At 42.7% G+C, this 17,992-nt stretch overlaps 1 long non-coding RNA gene across 2 annotated transcripts in view; it reads right to left on the minus strand.

Moving 5' to 3' along the window:
- The window catches only part of LOC142741663 (uncharacterized), a 21,291-nt gene extending 10,509 nt beyond the window's left edge, over positions 1-10,782 (minus strand). The window contains exons 1-3 of one of the 2 annotated variants that reach the window (XR_012881227.1): positions 10,507-10,782; positions 9,964-10,096; positions 8,928-9,014 (exon numbers count right to left, since the gene is read on the minus strand). This is a non-coding gene — a long non-coding RNA (uncharacterized LOC142741663). Of the gene's footprint in view, positions 1-8,927; positions 9,015-9,963; positions 10,097-10,506 lie in introns of those variants that run through there. The other variant, XR_012881228.1, reaches the window with a different exon arrangement.
- Positions 10,783-17,992: the final 7,210 nt, after the last annotated feature.

Consider the following 17,992-nt stretch of genomic DNA (forward strand, 5'->3'; position numbering starts at 1 on the left):
TTACACATAGGATACATGCCACACATACTCCACTCATATGATTTCACATGCTGTCCATGCGCCACTCACCTCCTAAAAACATACTGGGCGATGCAAAATTCACACCTTGTATACATGAACCACTCATACCCTGGGCACATGCTGCCCACAAGCCAATAACACTCTGGAAACGAGCGTGCTTCTGCACAGGGCGCACTTTTCAGACTTGTGCCTTGTCATGTGCATTTTGACCACAATTTAGAACGATCTACATAACTATAGCTTCTGATTTTTTTCCACACAAAATCCAGCTTTTGGAAGACACAAGCTGGATGTTTTTCTTCTAAAAAAAAAAAGGTTAGAGGTTGCATGGGGGGGGGGGGCGCTGTTATAATGTGGGCTGAGGATAAGAAGTGGTGGGAATTATTGACTGTGTCTTCTGGGGTTTATCCTTAATAATTTTGCTCCCACTTTTCAAAGGCATCATTGCAATGACGTTATCTTCCGCTATATATATAACGTAGAGATTATTGGCAAATGTCCTAATATGGAACCTTAAGACAATGGAGGCTAAAATAAGGTTTATAATAAGGATTGGTAAATTAGCAAACCCATAAGTTGTCACGGAGACCCGCAAACTTTCTCATCTCTAAAAGTGAAATTTATCACAAAACATATATTTACATTTTGTATTACATTTTTTTCGCGCATTTTGGATTTGGTCATAAAAAAGATATATAAAAGAAAATGCATGAATTTTTTTTTATAATCTTAGAAATGAAAATGGTGCACAGATGTTACAGGGTTAAAGTGGATCATAAACGCTTTACGGCATGACACAGACTCGCTCCGTGTACGGTAAGAAGGAAACAGATGCTATCAAATCCTTATGACTTTTAAAATTGCTCAAATATGTAAAAACAGATGGAAGGAGAAATAAAACAGAAATTTAAAAAGCAACAGTGTTCGGGACCCCTGATAATTTTGAAATTCGTTCTGGGTACTTGAAGAGGAAAACAGTGAACACAGACGGGCTGTAACAAGAAATGGGAAACAATTCAAGATGGGTTAATCTAGATGTGTGATCCACTGTAGTATAGGACATAGTGAATTTTTATTGTGTCCCAAAGCAATGTACTCATAAAATGTCATATAATGGTTTCATCCCATTAGTAAGATGGCAGCCGTGTTAGGCTTCATAATAGTGCAACTTTGGTCATTACAACCACAGTCAAATAACAATAAAAGTCAACTCAATTTACAGCCCTTCTTCAGGATCTGGATTGAAAAGGTAGAACTAATTTATAGGATGGGGGAACTCTCGTAATGAAAATTAAGAACTCATCCTTTGAAATTTGGAGCCATTCTTTCAAGTTTGGACTTTCCATTACAATCTGTCTGCTTTTGGGCCAGTTAGATGTCCCATTCTCTACAACGAAACTGCTGATTCTGCAGAACATCCTCGACTCACCACCATTTATATAATTTTCCCAAGAGCTACATTCTTGGACACTTTGACGATTACTCTTTAAATCCTCTGGACAGTCTCTATGTCCTTTCACACTTCCACTTCACCCCTCTATCTGGATGTAACTTTTGGAGGTTAGGGGGGCACACACTATATGACAGTGGTATCATGATACTCATGCCATGCAATCTTTTACCTGGCATAGCACAATAAAAGCTGTCATCTAACTTCAGCCTTAAAGCGATTGTCTCGTGAAGACAATCCCTGTTCATATGCCCGATAAAATGGGGTTTTCAGGACTATCCTAAGGATAGACTATCTTGATCAGATCAGTGGGGGTTTGGTTCCCTGTACCCCCGCCAATCAGCTAACTGAAGGGACTGAAGCCATGTGTCCCCCTTAGTTGTATACCAGGCATAGAAACGTACATTTGATAATGGCTGTGCCTGGTACTACAGCTCGCTGCAGCTGAGTACCATTAAAGTAATGTGACCAAGTTGCAGTACTTGGCACAGCCACTACCAAATGTGCAGAGCTATGCCTTGTAAACAATGAAGGAGATATCGGCGCTCAAGTCCCTTCAGTTAGCAGATTGGCAGGGGTGCCAGGAGTTGTACCTTATATTGATGGCCTATCTTAATAATAGGCCATCAATACTATTGTTCCTCTACCGCATTAGGTTGTTATAGAAGGGCACACCCCACAGGGGACTCCCATCTACTAGCCAAAGCACAGAGTCTCTAATAAATAGCGACTGTGATTCTGGTGGACCCGGCCAAGTATGACATTGTCACCCATTTATTTAAATGTGCAGGTAGAAGAGGAGAATCTGTGATCCTTCTCCTGTCCCTGTATGGCTTCAGATTAACACTGGAGAGATAAAATTAACTTTTCTTCATGTCATCACCCCTCCCTTAACAATTAGAGATCATATTTGCTTGCTGATTTTCACATGATGTGGGCCTTATTTTTTATAAACAAAAGGGGTGAAAAGAAGGGTAGTTGCTCATCTAATCAGCCCTCTAAACCTAATTAATGACTCCACAACCAAAGAGTTTATTGTTTAAATATTGATCCCATCTGATCGCCACTTGGGATCAGAAAGTAAATATTTCCCTTTTAGGGAAGATTGGCTCATTCCTTATTAGTTTATTGTTGCCTTGCCTTTCTGATCAATATGAGAGAGAAAGTTATAAAATGTACCCATACCCCTTCCCTTTACATAGCACCTGGTTTACCTTAATGGACATGAATCTTTTTTCAACCGTACCAATTATGTAACTATGTAACCATTGGGCCTATTATGTCATTTTTATTGGACTGATTTTTCACATCATTGTTAGACCGGCCAAACAAAATTCTGATTATTTGACTATATTGATAAAATGTTTACTGAAATATGTGTTCAGCTTATGTGTTCAACCAGAATGATTTCCTTCCATGAGGTTCCAGTTCGTTAATCTTAGCTTGGCAACAGTTTCCGTTCCCATACTATACTTGCTGGCCAAATTGTTCAAGTCTTAGAGGGACCTAATAGTGATTCATTTTTTGTCAAATCTAATATCTCCTAAAAAAATAATCTGATCAGTATTGTCAGATGTCTAATCCAGTAAAAAATTACCAAAATGACGGAGGAAGGCACCTCCTCACTTGTATTAGTCGATTTTCGCCCTAAGCCACTACCACTAACATTCTACATTGTTGAAGTGAGACTTTGTATTGCAAATCATGTAACACTTACTTGATTGGTCAATATATTTAATGGACAAGCTCATCTCTCATATCCTAATAAGAGACCTTTAGCAATTATAAGGTGGTCTCGGGCTAACACTCTAGTTAGGACAGTAGAGCACTCGATGAAATAAAAGAAAAATGTACACTACTTCATGATCGACAGGAAAAACTGTGCCCCCCCCCCCCTTAGTATAAAGTATGTTATTGTTTTTGGGAAGCTGTGACTTAAAATGAGGTTACCAAACCGTAACAATCTTTTTAAGAACTGTTTAGGACACATCACCACATATCTTGTATAAGTAGAGAAGAATATAAAGAAGGGTCTAAAGAACGTACATAGAAAACTCACAAACCTAAAATTTTTAGAGGGTCACCAGATTTTAGCAATGGTCTAAAAGAAACTGCCTTCAAGCCAATGTTTTTATCTACTTCACAGGATTTCCATGAAGTTTCCTCTTGTTCTATTTTTCCATTTGGCTTTTAGATATGGATCAATTCATCACTTTGTGATGTTTGTTTTAGTGTAGAATCTTAAGCTTTCCATATGTCTTGATCACCTTGACCCCAGCTTTGTATCCTGTATCAATCTTTACAGTTTATAAAGTAGACGTCATACAGGGCTTCGGCTTGTAAATCCCCAATAAAGACCACTGTAACGTCTACAGCCGCGGACCGTCGTTCCTACTCACACCACGAAGGCCGCGGCAATGGACTTGCGAGTGCCGGCCGGCATCTCCTTCCTAGGAGACGCCAGCACTCACTTCGGCTCCATGCTCTGCAGTGTCCCGTAGGGTGTGTGCACACACTCGTGCCTGGCCTTAACGGACCAGCGTGCACACATGTAAAATATTGTTAATTAGCCCTAATCACTTCGGACTATAAAAAGGGCTCTGCCCTTTCAATCCTTGCCTGAGCATTGTTAGTATTCCTATGTTAGACTTGCAAATGGTCTCTTAATTGTATCCTGTTCCCTGTATTCCCATGCCCTGCTACCTGTATCCTGTATCCCGTGCTGTATTTGTTCCTGTGCCCTCTCTAGTTTTGGAGTCGTGTTGTGCCGTCTGCTACACTTGCTGTCTTGCACCATGTCTCGTGTCATCTGCCACCCCTGGTACCTCCTGCCACGTTTTGCATCACTTGCTGTCAATGTACCATCTGTGCCCAAGCCGCTGCTACTGTCTGGACTATTGCAGGTACCCTTGTGCTTGGACTTTGTATAGACATGGCACACTGTTGTTTGGGCAGCTGCTACTCCGCTACGACCTAGTGGGTCCACATACCCACAGATCGTGACAGTACGCTCAGGCCATGGACTCCGCTGGTCAACCCAAGCCCTTGACAACATCACGAGTCATCCAGGCAGATATGCGAGACCTTCGGACACAACAAACCCCATCTGGGAACGTTAGGGACCAGAGACTCGTGACTTACAGTGTTTCCTACAGACTTTCCGCACAGTATTTGAGGAACCTGGGAGAGTGTCTTCTGCAGCTGCATCCCTGCTGATCCTTTGCCAGGGAGACACCTCCGTGGGCAAGTACGCCATTCAGTTCCGTACCCTGGTGGCAGAGCTGACCTGGAACAACAAAGCCTTGGTGGCTACATTCTGGCAGGGTCTATCCTCCGATATTAAAGACGAGCCTGCAACTCGAGATCTACCTTCTACCCTAGATGACCTCGTTCTTCTAGCCACCCATATTGACATGAGGATCCGGGAACGGTCTCAAGAGGTTCGCCAGGTCAGAAGATTTCCTGGGCTGGCTAATACAGTCCAGCAACCCCGGCTGCCCTCATCAGCAGTTCCACCAGAGTAGCCTATGCAAGTAGACCGTCTCAAGATGTCTGTCCAGGAGAAACAACGCAGACGCACTTCGGATCTCTGTATTGCGGCCTTGGAGGCCATTTTGTGCATCTGTTCCCCCAAAAGCCAAACAACTCCAGCGCCTAGGATTGGTTGGAGAGACAACCCTAGGTGGAAAAGGACTAAATATTAAACTTTCTCTGGTGTTGGAGTCGTGTTGTGCCGTCTGCTACACCTGCTGTCTTACACCATGTTTCGTGTCATCTGCCACCCCTGGTACCTCCTGCCACGTTTTGTATCACTTGCTGTCAATGTACCATCTGTGCCCAAGCCTCTGCTACTGTCTGGACTATTGCAGGTACCCTTGTGCTTGGACTTTGTATAGACTTGGCACACTGTTGTTTGGGCAGCTGCTACTCCGCTACGACCTAGTGGGTCCACATACCCACAGATCGTGACAGTACGCTCAGGCCATGGACTCCGCTGGTCAACCCAAGCCCTTGACGACATCACGAGTCATCCAGGCAGATATGCGAGACCTTCGGACACAACAAACCCCATCTGGGAACGTTAGGGACCAGAGACTCGTGACTTACAGTGTTTCCTACAGACTTTCCGCACAGTATTTGAGGAACCTGGGAGAGTGTCTTCTGCAGCTGCATCCCTGCTGATCCTTTGCCAGGGAGACACCTCCGTGGGCAAGTACGCCATTCAGTTCTGTACCCTGGTGGCAGAGCTGACCTGGAACAACAAAGCCTTGGTGGCTACATTCTGGCAGGGTCTATTCTCCGATATTAAAGACAAGCTTGCCACTCGAGATCTACCTTCTACCCTAGATGACCTCGTTCTTCTAGCCACCCATATTGACATGAGGATCCGGGAACGGTCTCAAGAGGTTCGCCAGGTCAGAAGATTTCCTGGGCTGGCTAATACAGTCCAGCAACCCCGGCTGCCCTCATCAGCAGTTCCACCAGAGTAGCCTATGCAAGTAGACCATCTCAAGTTGTCTGTCCAGGAGAAACAACGCAGACGCACTTCGGATCTCTGTATTGCGGCCTCGGAGGCCATTTTGTGCATCTGTGCCCCCAAAAGCCAAACAACTCCAGCGCCTAGGATTGGTTGGAGAGACAACCCTAGGTGGAAAAGGACTAAATATTAAACTTTCTCTGATGTTGGAGTCGTGTTGTGCCGTCTGCTACGCCTGCTGTCTTACACCACGTCTGGTGTCATCTGCCATGCCTGGTTCCTCCTGCCACTTTTGCAACATCTGCCGTCAAGGTAGCATCTGTGCCTAAGCTGCTGCTACTGTCTGGACTATTGCAGGTACCCTTGTGCATTGACTTTGCATAGACTTGGTACACTGTTCTTTGGCCAGCTGCTACTCCGCTATGGCGGTGCGACCTAGTGGGTCCACATACCCACGGATCGTGACAGCCACAACTTCTTGCAAGGATTTAATGGGATTTGTTAGGCTGTGTCCAAGCCTATTGTTTCATAACTTATTTTCCTGAAGAAACTGGTGATGATAAAACTGTCCTCCTTTTACTCAATTTTACTATCATATAATCATATTACTAATTTTAAGCTTGATCAAATTGAACATGATTGGGATGACGGCAATATCGCCATTGATTTTTTTTTGTTACACTAAATTGAATGGGCAGGTGGATAAAAAAAAATCTTAAGATCCATCAGTCCTCACATAGGAGTCTATGAGAATTTGTGGGACGTCTGGACTTTTTTTGGGGAAGCAAAGCGTTTTTTCATTAAAAACAATGGGATACTTCCGAACATTAGTCTGACCTGAAGGACTTATATTGGTCCTCATCTAAGACAAATAGAAGCAAAAATGATGCACTATAGTCTATGTTAAGTCTTTTCTTCTCATATTTGTTTAGTAGAACCTCTCACCTTTCCCCTTCCCATGTTATTTGTACTACTTTCTAGCCCTTTAAGACAATTTTACCAGAACCTTACTTCTTCTTCCCCCAATTTTGTTAAAAGTTGAACGTAACCCTAAATTCTCTTGGTCTTCAATATTGTCCTAATGCCAGTGCATTTCTTCACTCAAACTCTTAAAATTGATGGCTAAGGAACCTCCTACCATTGCAAAACTTCAACGGGCCCGCATGCTAGGAGGTGTCGTTTGGGAATAGCTGAAAACCCCTAAATTGGAGACCACTGTCATAGGGTGTGTAGACCACCAGCTCCACCTAAGAATGGACCCAGGAGTTTGAGGATTAAGACCAGATAATAGAATATTGTCATTGAATAGAAAGAATGTAATGCTCGGCCATTTTGCTGCCGGGAGGTTATGGGCTATGCTTCTTTGCTGTGTGAATTTCTTAGTACATTAAAGCAATCTAATTAAAGTTAATGGGCAGTAATAATAAAGGAAACCGTGTCCAGCTCTTTTATAGTCTCGGTGTCTGTCTTGCCCTCTCTTCTCATCTTTGTTATTGTGCCTAACCAAGGCTTTGTCCAGTTTACCGAGAACGGTGCCCATTGGTCCATGGTCGGATGGGTAAGATGTGCAGAGAACGCCAAGGCCAGAAAGCCAAAGCAGCCATTGTTTCATTAGGACGATAAAAACTAATGATGCATACTGCAAAGTTAATGGCTTTTCATCCACTTTATGGGCTGAGATGTTCCTATAAATGGTAAGGAAATGAACTCTCTATAAAAAGGAATATCTCACTTACAATATGGGACTCCATATGTAAAGAGCATATTGAACTCTTCAGACTAGTCCTCGTCTAATCAATGTGTCCCTTAAGTAACAACCGATATTGATACAATGAACAGTCCTCGTATACATAGTATAAACAGTCCTTCCCAGCATGCCTCAGGATGGACCACACATTTTATATTCTGTATACATTGGTAAAAGTTTGTTCCTGTCTTGGCCCCCTGTAATACACTTTATATGTTCTACCAAAAGGAGCGTGGGAAGGAAAACGACAACTGCATAAATTAGGTGGTCACTTTTTAAAGAGGTTTTCTCATAAGGCAACCCCCTCCTCAAAAGATGGCACTTGTCCCTATAGCAATCCGCTGCAAAAGACCTTAGCAATCAGTTGTCACATTGTGACCATTCAGGTAGCATTGGCACTGGCTCCAAATCCTCTAGAATAAGGATGGCCTGAGGGGGTAACCCTCCCACTGGGCAGAGACATACTAGAGTCAATCTATACCTGTAGGTAGTCTGCTAAATGTAGTTCATTGGTAACATTACTGAGGGAGGAAGTAGCTAACTTCTCCTCCTACTTGGGTTTCAATAGAAATCACAGCCTAAAAAGGATACTCTATCTATTCCGGATTTTAGCAATGCACTGGGTGTGATGCGTGGCCAGATCTGCATTGAAATCCACCACAAAATTTCCATGTAACATTTGCATTTTAAAGAGAATGTTGAGGCTAATTTCAGGGTGTTTTGTATATGATTTTTGTCAACCCAGTTCACAATCCCTTTTTTTTTTTTACATGTATTTTGAAGCGTTTACGCACCAAAATAACGCTTGACTTTAATGAGAATACTGTAGGCGTCATTAGTGCATACGGTGTTTTTTTTTACATGTGTGTAATTAAATTATGCATCATGTAAAAAAGAAGCGTCATGTCAATTCTTGGAGTATTTTACACGCCGTGTATTCCATTAAATTCAATGGGAGGTAAAAAACACTCACAAAAAAATAACGCCTCTAAAAATGTCTCGAATACACATCAGACTACACATGTTTTTTTGCAGCCTCTAAATTATGCCGTGTGAACATAGCCGAAGAGTTGCAAGGGGATTTCAGGTAGAGTTGGGTTTTAAATATCTGGAGTAGTTCCAATGGGTTAAAAAATAAATGCTATAACGGCGCAGGTGACGAAACATCCGAATATTCATTAACGTCATAGCGCCAACATGCTGTACACTAATTTTGATCCCACTTACTTGTATACGCTTAAAAATATATTTCATAGGAAGCCATTTATTCTATTAATATTTTTGGAGAGTTGAGGGAAACCAGTCATCACGAAGGAAACCTAAGGAATGATGAAGAGAACATACAAATTCCATACAGATATTGCTCCTGGTCAGATTCGAACCCAAACCCCCCAATGGTGAGCCAACCTGCAACCTCTTGAGCACAGCCCAGATGGTGTAAGTGGGTTCAAAAAGTAGTTTTTATTTATTTTACCCACTAAAAAGTGAAGAGCATCAAAGGTCTCCTAGCCTGAGGGGGTAAAAGATGTATAAGGGTGGTAACTTGCCCAAGGGTATGGAGGGGCTGGCAGGGCATGTGCACCGGGTGCTGGGGACGATGACGACAGGGTATTTAGATACAGGGCTGGGACAAAATGAAGAGGATCATAGGTCTCCTAGCCTGAGAGGGTACAATATATATAAGTGAAGGAACTTGCCCAAGGGTATAGAGGGGCTGGCAGGATAGGTGTATCGGGTGCCGGGGGGTTTGGGGGGACAGGGTATTTAGATACGGGACTGGGACAAAGTGAAGAGCATCAGAGGTCTCCTAGCCTGAGAGGGTAAAATATGTATAAGTGAAGTAACTTTCCAAAGGGTATAGAGGGGCTGCCAGGGCATGTGCACCGGGTGCCGGGGACGACAACAGGGTATTTAGATACGGGGCTGGGACAAAGTGAAGAGGATCAGAGGTCTCCTAGCTTGAGAGGCTAAAACATGTATAAGTAACTTGCCCAAGGGTATAGAGGGACTGGCAGGGTATGTGGACCGGGTGCCGGGGGGATGGGGAGGACATGGTATTTAGATACAGGGCTAGGACAAAGTGAAGCTTTGCTCAGGGCAAAGGAAAGCCAAGATAAGAACCGGTCCCATGACTAAAGCTTTTTAGCTATAGTTATACATGAATATTTTGAAGCCTGCCCTAAAGGTAACAAAAGACCAAAAGACAACTACTGACAAAAACAACATCCAATTGACCAATTTTTTATCACGCTACGTCCAGTGTTTTACCTGTAATGAGTTTACAATTCAGAGAACAAGCTGAGATTTTCACTTTGTCTCCATTTGGTAGCAGCGGTAGAATCGGAGTTGCATGATTGGCTGATTCTCGGTGGGTTTCTAGAAGTGGCGGAGGAGTACGAAGCTGTTACAGAACGAAGGAAAAAAATGACAACGCAAACAGGAACTTTACTAAGCGACAGAGCAGTCATTTCCCAAAATACATTATATTTCTACTCTGCCGCGTGAGCTTCCCTGGTGCCAGATTTCTTGTAAAGATAATAATTTAGCCAAACAACAAAACTGAGTTGAATTGAATTATGAGGCAATAACGCATGCAATGTTTTGTTACTTAGAAAAGAAAAACGGGATCTTTAGCCAAAAACGTAAAAAATAAAATTTTTGTCGTATTAGTTCAAGAATAACAAATGGCAACCGCAACCTGTAGAAAATCCACCAATTATTTTTAGATATTTTAAGTCACATTGACGTTTGTTATTTGGCCACATAATATATATAAAAGAGGATGATGGTACTTCTTACTACAGTACTTACCAGATTACATCTAAGGGAATGTCCTAAATAATACGATAGTTTGCTGATGGATTGTAGTCCGCTATGGAAATTGGCACCCAGGTCAGGGTTTTGCGCGAGGACCAGCAGGTTGTGATCACTGATGAGCACTTAGCTCTTTTCAATAAGTATTTGGAGAGCAAGGGACCCACATATTCTTTTTGCACAAAGGCCCCTGGTATTCGTGTCCACCCCTGATATCATCAATAAGAGCTAATCGGTTGTTTGTGAATCATCCCATAGGAAATAGACCCTAGGGACAAGTGATTGGCTCCAAAGTTGACTTCAATTGGGGTTGTCTTCTGCTAGACATTCCGGCCAATTATTGTGTCAGAGCCCGGCCTATCGGAGGATTCTTTGATATTCTGGTGGGCCAGCTTGATCCGAATTAGGGGTATAATTAAAGACCAGTCACTAGGTCATATAAGCTGAACTGGTCCTGACCTGCATAATGCTGTCTCCTTGATTCTAGCTCTGTTTTTTTTTATCCTGGACCTCCCTGTTCCAGAGATTTGGCCCACCTTTGTGTTGGCACCCCCTATACTATTTTGCTGTAGTTAGCCAACAGGGCGTGAAGTACCCTCAAGCATCAGAGACAGGGAAGATATCGCCACACTGTTGGCTAACTACAGCAAATGAGCATATAGGGAGGCAACACATCAGTGGGTCATATCTCTGGAGTAGAGAAAAATAGCAAAAATAGCGCTGGAATTTGGGAGACAGCACTATTCAGGCCGCTTAACCAGTTCAACTTATATGATTTAGCGACAGATCCTCTTTAAGAGCCACCCCATCTGCACTAAAAAGAGAAACATAGAACTCTTGCCATGCCTAGTATTTTATATATATATATATATATATATAATTTTAATTATTTTTCTTATTTCTTTTTAATGCTCCCGGAAATTATTTTATGGATGAAAAATGCCACATCTAGAGCCCAGATTCTACAAAATGTAGCATGCTCTGAAAAAAAAATAATAATTACAAAATGCTCAAAAATCACCACCCCCTCAAAAAAAAAACACTTTTCACATTGCATTACGTGATACCATCCTCTAGTGTATCTACATAGGAAAACTCACAAAACCATTCTTGATTTCCATTCAGAGGCATAGCTTCAAGCTTCAAGGCCCCGATACAAGATTTGCACCCCCTGTGCCACCAATATTTACTTCCCTTTCATAGAATTGATGTCCTATTATGCAGCATAGACGACTCTGGTTCCCCTCATATACACCTGCACTCTCTGCACCCCCTATGGTTCCCTCACTATAGGGTCTTTATGTTATCCACCGAGCCTTCTAAATGCCAGCGGACATGTGTCCTTCATCTTTAATATCAATCCTGGTTACTTTGTCTGTTGCATCACTGTTTGTTGTAGCTCCATGACCCATAATATCCAGAAGAGCAGACAACAACACAAAGGCCGAAGCTTTCTACAAATACATAGGGAAACAAATCCATTTAAAGTCAAGATCTCTGGAAAAATAAAGTGTGAAATCATCGAGGTATGAAAAATGGGCTCCTTTCTTCTGTCCCTCTGGCTTAGAAATATCAATACTTGTAACAGACTTAAAGTAAAAATGGAGCATTGATAAGAGGCATTTTACACGGCCGGAGAACAGCGATGAGCGTTGAGTACGGCGCCGGCACAATGACTCGTCATGACATGCTTTGTTCATTCCTGACAATAATCCCGTCTGTCACACTCCGTCCTCCCATGCTCTCTCTATTACCCGCAGCCGACTCTTTCTTCAAAGTACTTTAAATGTGTCCGCATCTTCTTAGCCACAAATAAATGAGTTACTAAGAAACTGAATCTCTGTCAGGATATCTCTTTGGTCAGAATAGAATTATAGGCAGCCATGTTTAAAGGGCACAGGTCGCCAGAACTGTCCTTCAGTAGCCCATATATTGGTGACCCCAACCCAACTGCATTTAATGATGGTGGTCAATGTCTTAGTAAGGATATACACCATCAACCCATAACATCGTAGCCACCTGCCTAATGCTCTGTAGGTCCCTCTTAGATGTTGATGGCAGACAAGAACCTACCGGTCCATCCAGTCTGCCCTTTATTTGTATATTTTTTTTAGACATCAACATTTTGTTTTTTGTATTAACCCTCTTATTCTTATAAATCCTGCCTTTCCAAACTTTATTAATACTTTTTTTTAAATATTTTTATGTTTCTATCATATCCTCTCTGTCCCTTCTCTCCTCTAAGTTGGAGATGTTTTATTCTTTGCAGTTTAACTAAACTTTCACAAAACTTTTGATATGTCATAGAGACATATCAGAAGTTTTGATAGGTCGGGTCCTGGGTGCGGAGACCTCCACCGTTAGATGAAGACGGCTCACGTACAAGGTCTATGATCCTGTCTTCAGTCTAAAAAGGAGCACCGATCACAGTCGAATGTGCAGAGCCTTCGTCCGAGCTCTTCTGCTCCTTCGTTTCAGTGATGGTGAAGGTCTCAACACCTGGAACACCATTGATCAAAACTTCCAATATGTCTGTATGGCATATCCAACATTTTGGCAAAGTTTAGTCTTTCTTGATATGTTTTGTTCTGTGACCCCTGAACCATTTTAGTAGTTCTCCACTGAATGTTCTCTATTTTATTGATGTCTTTCTTGAGAGAGGGTCTTCAGAATGGTATCCAATACCCAAGGTGAGGCCTTATAAGGGACCACTGGCATTATAACCGCCTTCTTTCTGCTACTAATAGATATTTTTATACTACACAGTAGCATTGTGGCTTGCCCACTTCTGACATGTCATAGTGACATGTCAGAAGTTTGGATTGGTGGGGGTCCGAGCACTGAAACCCCACCAATCGCTCAAACGAAGCAGATAAAGCGCTTGTGTGAGCGCTCAGCCGCTTCATTTCTGTTCGGCTTTTTCTGGAAATAAATGTATCGGAATACCGGCTCATAGACTTTCTATTGAGTCCGTACACGATACATTTATTTCCGGAAAAAGCCGAACAGACACGAAGCGGCCGAGCGCTCACACGAGACCTTCAGCTGCTTCGTTCTAACGATTGGTGGGGGTCTCAGTGCTCGGACCCCCCCAAATCACTATGATATGTCAGAAGTTTGTCAAATGTTTAACTAGACTTTAACTCCAATGCCTCCTTACCTTCATATCATCTGATAACTCCCAGGTCCCTTTCATCTGCTAAACACTGTTCCAAATTTTTGCAAAATCATAGGACCACATGCAATATCACTAACAAATACATGAAACAAAATAGGACCCAGAACTGATCCTGGGGGCGCTCCACTGGTCACAAGTCCTTCTTTTGAACTTACAGAACCGGAAAAACAACTCTTGAAGTACCAATCAGGGGCCAAATAGTCTATACCCTTCAGTGAGTCCCAAAAGCTTCTGTACCCCAATGCAAAATCTGCAACTGTGCCCCCACCTAGTGACATTTATAATTCTGCTTATGTGGCATCCACAGGCACGAGTGCTTGGGTGTGACTGCTATTTCTGCACCACCCCCCTATGGCTACGCCCCTGCTGAGCCCTCTCAGCCAATCAAAGTTGTTTGATCATTTATTTTTGATGCATTGGGAGAATAAAAAAAGTGTGCAGACCCTTTAAAAGTCGGTACATAAACAAGAAAAATTACTTTGCCCAACGGCTCTGGCATGGGGTTATCATGTCAAAAACTCAAAAACAGCGCAATTAAGAATGCAGTTTTGGATGTGACTGGAGTAGAACATTGTAGAAAACATTAATCAGGACAAAATATTAAAAGTAGTAGTAGGCCCTGTTCACACAGAGTTTTTTGGCGCTCGCGGGAAAAAGAAGCATCATGCCCTTTCTTCAGGCGTTTCTGTCTCTTACCTCCCATTGATATGAATGGGAGGCAGAGAAAGCGTTTTTCACAGCGTTTTTTGCCCACGGCCAGGTCAAAATCCGCCTGCGAAAAAATTCTGTGTGAACAGGGCCTTAGATTAAGACTGTGTTCACATCTGCATTGTAGTTTCCATTTAAACCATAAACCACGAACCAGTGCAAGATCCGTCGCACGGCACTTACCCCCGGTGGACCCCATTGACTTGACCCCATGAGCTCTGTCGGGTTTGGTCGCGCAGTGCTATTCTTTTGAACAGAACCATTATCTGTGACCATTGCAATAATGCCAAAAAGTGGAGTTACCCTTTAAGTAATTGCCCAATATCTTCCCCAACGAAGCTGCAGCCACAATGTAGAGTTACACAATAGAGTTAATTATCTTCCAATAGAAGATACCAGACTGTATTAAGCGTCCACCAGAAGCGAACCCTTCCTCGGTCGTCGTAAACGTGGCACTGCTGGCATTTCATTTTTTATAATGCCAATATTTTAAATAAATCATACTTTATGGTTCTAAACTTAGATCCTGTACACAGCGGCGGCAGCGGCGGCGGCAGCGGCGGCAGCGACTCCGTGCTGGAATGATTAATACATTGTGTTGGTGCATGAAACCAAGTCCTTTGATTAATGGCGGTGACATCATGATTTTTAAACATTCTATTAATGCCAGGCTTTGACAAACGACGTGCTAGACTGAAATTTCAATGGCATTTACATTGTCGGATTGAAAACCTTTTTTTTTTTCCTGCAAAGAATAATGGTTAGTATTAGCCAGATAAAATACTTCCCTTCTGCTGCATTTCTAAGTTGTTAAAGTGACGCTCCACCTCAACTCCACTTTGCATACACCTGATTAGATCATTCTGAGTTAATAGAGGGGGGTCCTCTGTTCAGGATACAGGTCTCTGGCTCTGGAGGACTTGTCCTGTCCTATATTACACAGACAACACATAGAAATGAATGGACACTGTGTAATACTTCATTTCCCCTGTGGTGGCGCTGCAGGGAAACTGAACACTTACTGCCCACAGATTACAGCCGATCGCTGAGGGATCCAGCTGGGGGACACTTTGTTATCTGCTCATTGTCAAGAGAACCTTCTAACAAGTAGGGCAACAGAACCGCTTAGGTTGGCGGAGAAAACGTTTAGTGTGGGTCCTCCATCCCTCCCATGGGACCCAGACCCACCAATGGCAGCCACATATCGAAGGCGCTGCTCAAATGCTTAGCCCTCTCCACTGAATGACCTTCAGGGGACCCCCAATTTTCTTAGTGGTGAGCAGCGCATACATTACTAATATAAATAGTGGCTGCCAGGACTTTATAGAAAACTTTTGAACAAACCCCCTACCCAGATCAAATTATCAGCCATTGTTGCCCCTGCTATATAACAATTGTAGTCTGAATGCCGTTAGGGAGCAGTCACACGTGGCGTTATTGCCTCGTATTTTCACAGCGTAAATGTAATTCTGTATACAATATTCCATTTTATATGCTGCATAAATTCGAGGAAAATACGCCATGTATGACTGCAACCTTAACCTACAGCTCCTAGTTTGGCCTGGAAAGTGGCATGGGTATGCCGGGAGTTGTTTTTTTTATAATCCATATATGATTTTTACCAACTGGATCAGAAGAACAGGCCTTGGCAGCGAGTGTGGGTGGTGGAGGCCCTCTAGGACTTCAAGGTGGTAAAGGCTTTGGGGCATTTGCCTCGTGTGCCCTTCCTATAACCAGATATTAAAATCCACCATTTATATAATAAATAAAAAAAATCCCCATGTTGGAAACTGTCAAGAAGCTGCTGTTGATGGATCTGTTTTTTTCTTATGTGCCTCTATTTAGTACTTTGAGCGAATCTTAATGTTTTTTTGTTTGGGCTGTGAATCTGCTTGGCTCTTCAAAAGGACTTCCCCATTTTAAGAAATAATAGCTTGCTGCTGGGATATGCCATTACTTCATGATTGGTGGGAGTCAATGGGTCAGTGGGGTCAGACCCTTACTGATGATGAAGTGATGTCATATCCTAGTGCTATGTCGGACCTCCACCAATCATAAATTGATGGCATATCCTAGCGACCCCCAACAATCAGGTAGCACAGGGGGTACTTTTGTACCTAGGTCTTGGTGCCTCTGAGAGCCCATTGCCCCCTCTACTACTTAAGAATGACCTGAAGTTTCAAGTTATGCCTTGGTGCGGGGTGTAAATTAAGTACCTCATATAGGATTCGACTATAGATATTGGGATTTCCATCTGTAATTGAAGAATTTCTTCTTACTATATGCTGCAATGTTATAATGTCAGGTCATGGTGCTATGAGAGGATGCTGGGAGTAGTAGTTTACAAACAACCACTAATCTGGTGTACGAATTCTCTTCGCTCAAATTAATTTCTCTTACACCGGGATCTCATGCTTGCTTGGCACTACATACAAAATCCCAGAACATTTTCCATTCACGCTGTTAATTTCGAGCCATCGCTACGAAGCAAAGTATTTAGAAATGAGAGCGGTGGAGGAGTCAAGACGCAGAAAACGCAATCTAAACGTTGCAGCTGCACGGAGGTTAATTATATTTAGTATTAACTTGTATGCCAACACCGGGATGTACGGGGCGAGCACTTAGCGGAGTCACAATAGCAGACATCATAAGTCACAGACGAGGATGGGGAGGAACGGTCCATAGGTAAACCACAGGAGCGAGCGTGCGCAGGTGTGGGGGGCTCGGAGCAAGGCGGCAGCTCGCTAATCCCACATTCTATCTTAGAAGATTTGCCAAGGCTTAATTACATTTAATTAGGATGGCGCAGCTGTCTTACCGTTTGAAGAAAGCAACACAAGAAAATGAGCCTACTTAATCACATCCTCGTTTATAAATGCACTTTAGTATTCGTGCCGTCACTTACTGTTGCGCCAAAGCACTAAATGAAAGTGGTTTATAGTTTGAGATTTCGACTTTCACTAATGGGGAACACTTGACAGATGAGAACGGAGACATGCCTCTCAATAAATAATAGGAACCTCTCTTGTATTTTGTATTGCATTTAGATCCTTTGTTACAAAAAGTTTAAAAAAAAGTTACAAAATAAAAATATAAAACAACAACAATAGTAATCTTATAAAATCACCAATTAGGTCTTGACTAAAAAGCTTAGCTCCACTTTTGATTATCTTCCTCTTAAGTCACATGAAAAGCAGCAGTCTGCTGGATTTCTGTTAACTCTCAGGCTGACTAAGCTCACATTTCAAAGGGGCCGTAGAATAATTTTCTCTGATGGGTCCATCGAGCCCCGGTGTGATATCAATAGTGTTTTACAGTCGTCTGATGTCGAAGAAAACAAGTGCAATACATTGTACTACATGAGATCCCGGCTAAGCTGCTAGGGGTGTGTCTGTCAGCACGATGTTGACAGCTTTCAAACGGCTGATTAAAGAATTGTGAATGCGGCTCCGCATGTGACAGGAGCATAAGACATGATGTAACTCAATATGAGTAGCAGACGGCATCTCGACTGTGTAATGCTACATAGCTCCAGCAACATAATCCTGATAAAATAGAAGCGAGGAAGTCTATAGGGCGTTGGCCATATAAGGAACG

This window comes from Rhinoderma darwinii, chromosome 2, assembly GCF_050947455.1.
Source record: "Rhinoderma darwinii isolate aRhiDar2 chromosome 2, aRhiDar2.hap1, whole genome shotgun sequence".
Classification (NCBI taxonomy): domain Eukaryota; kingdom Metazoa; phylum Chordata; class Amphibia; order Anura; family Rhinodermatidae; genus Rhinoderma; species Rhinoderma darwinii.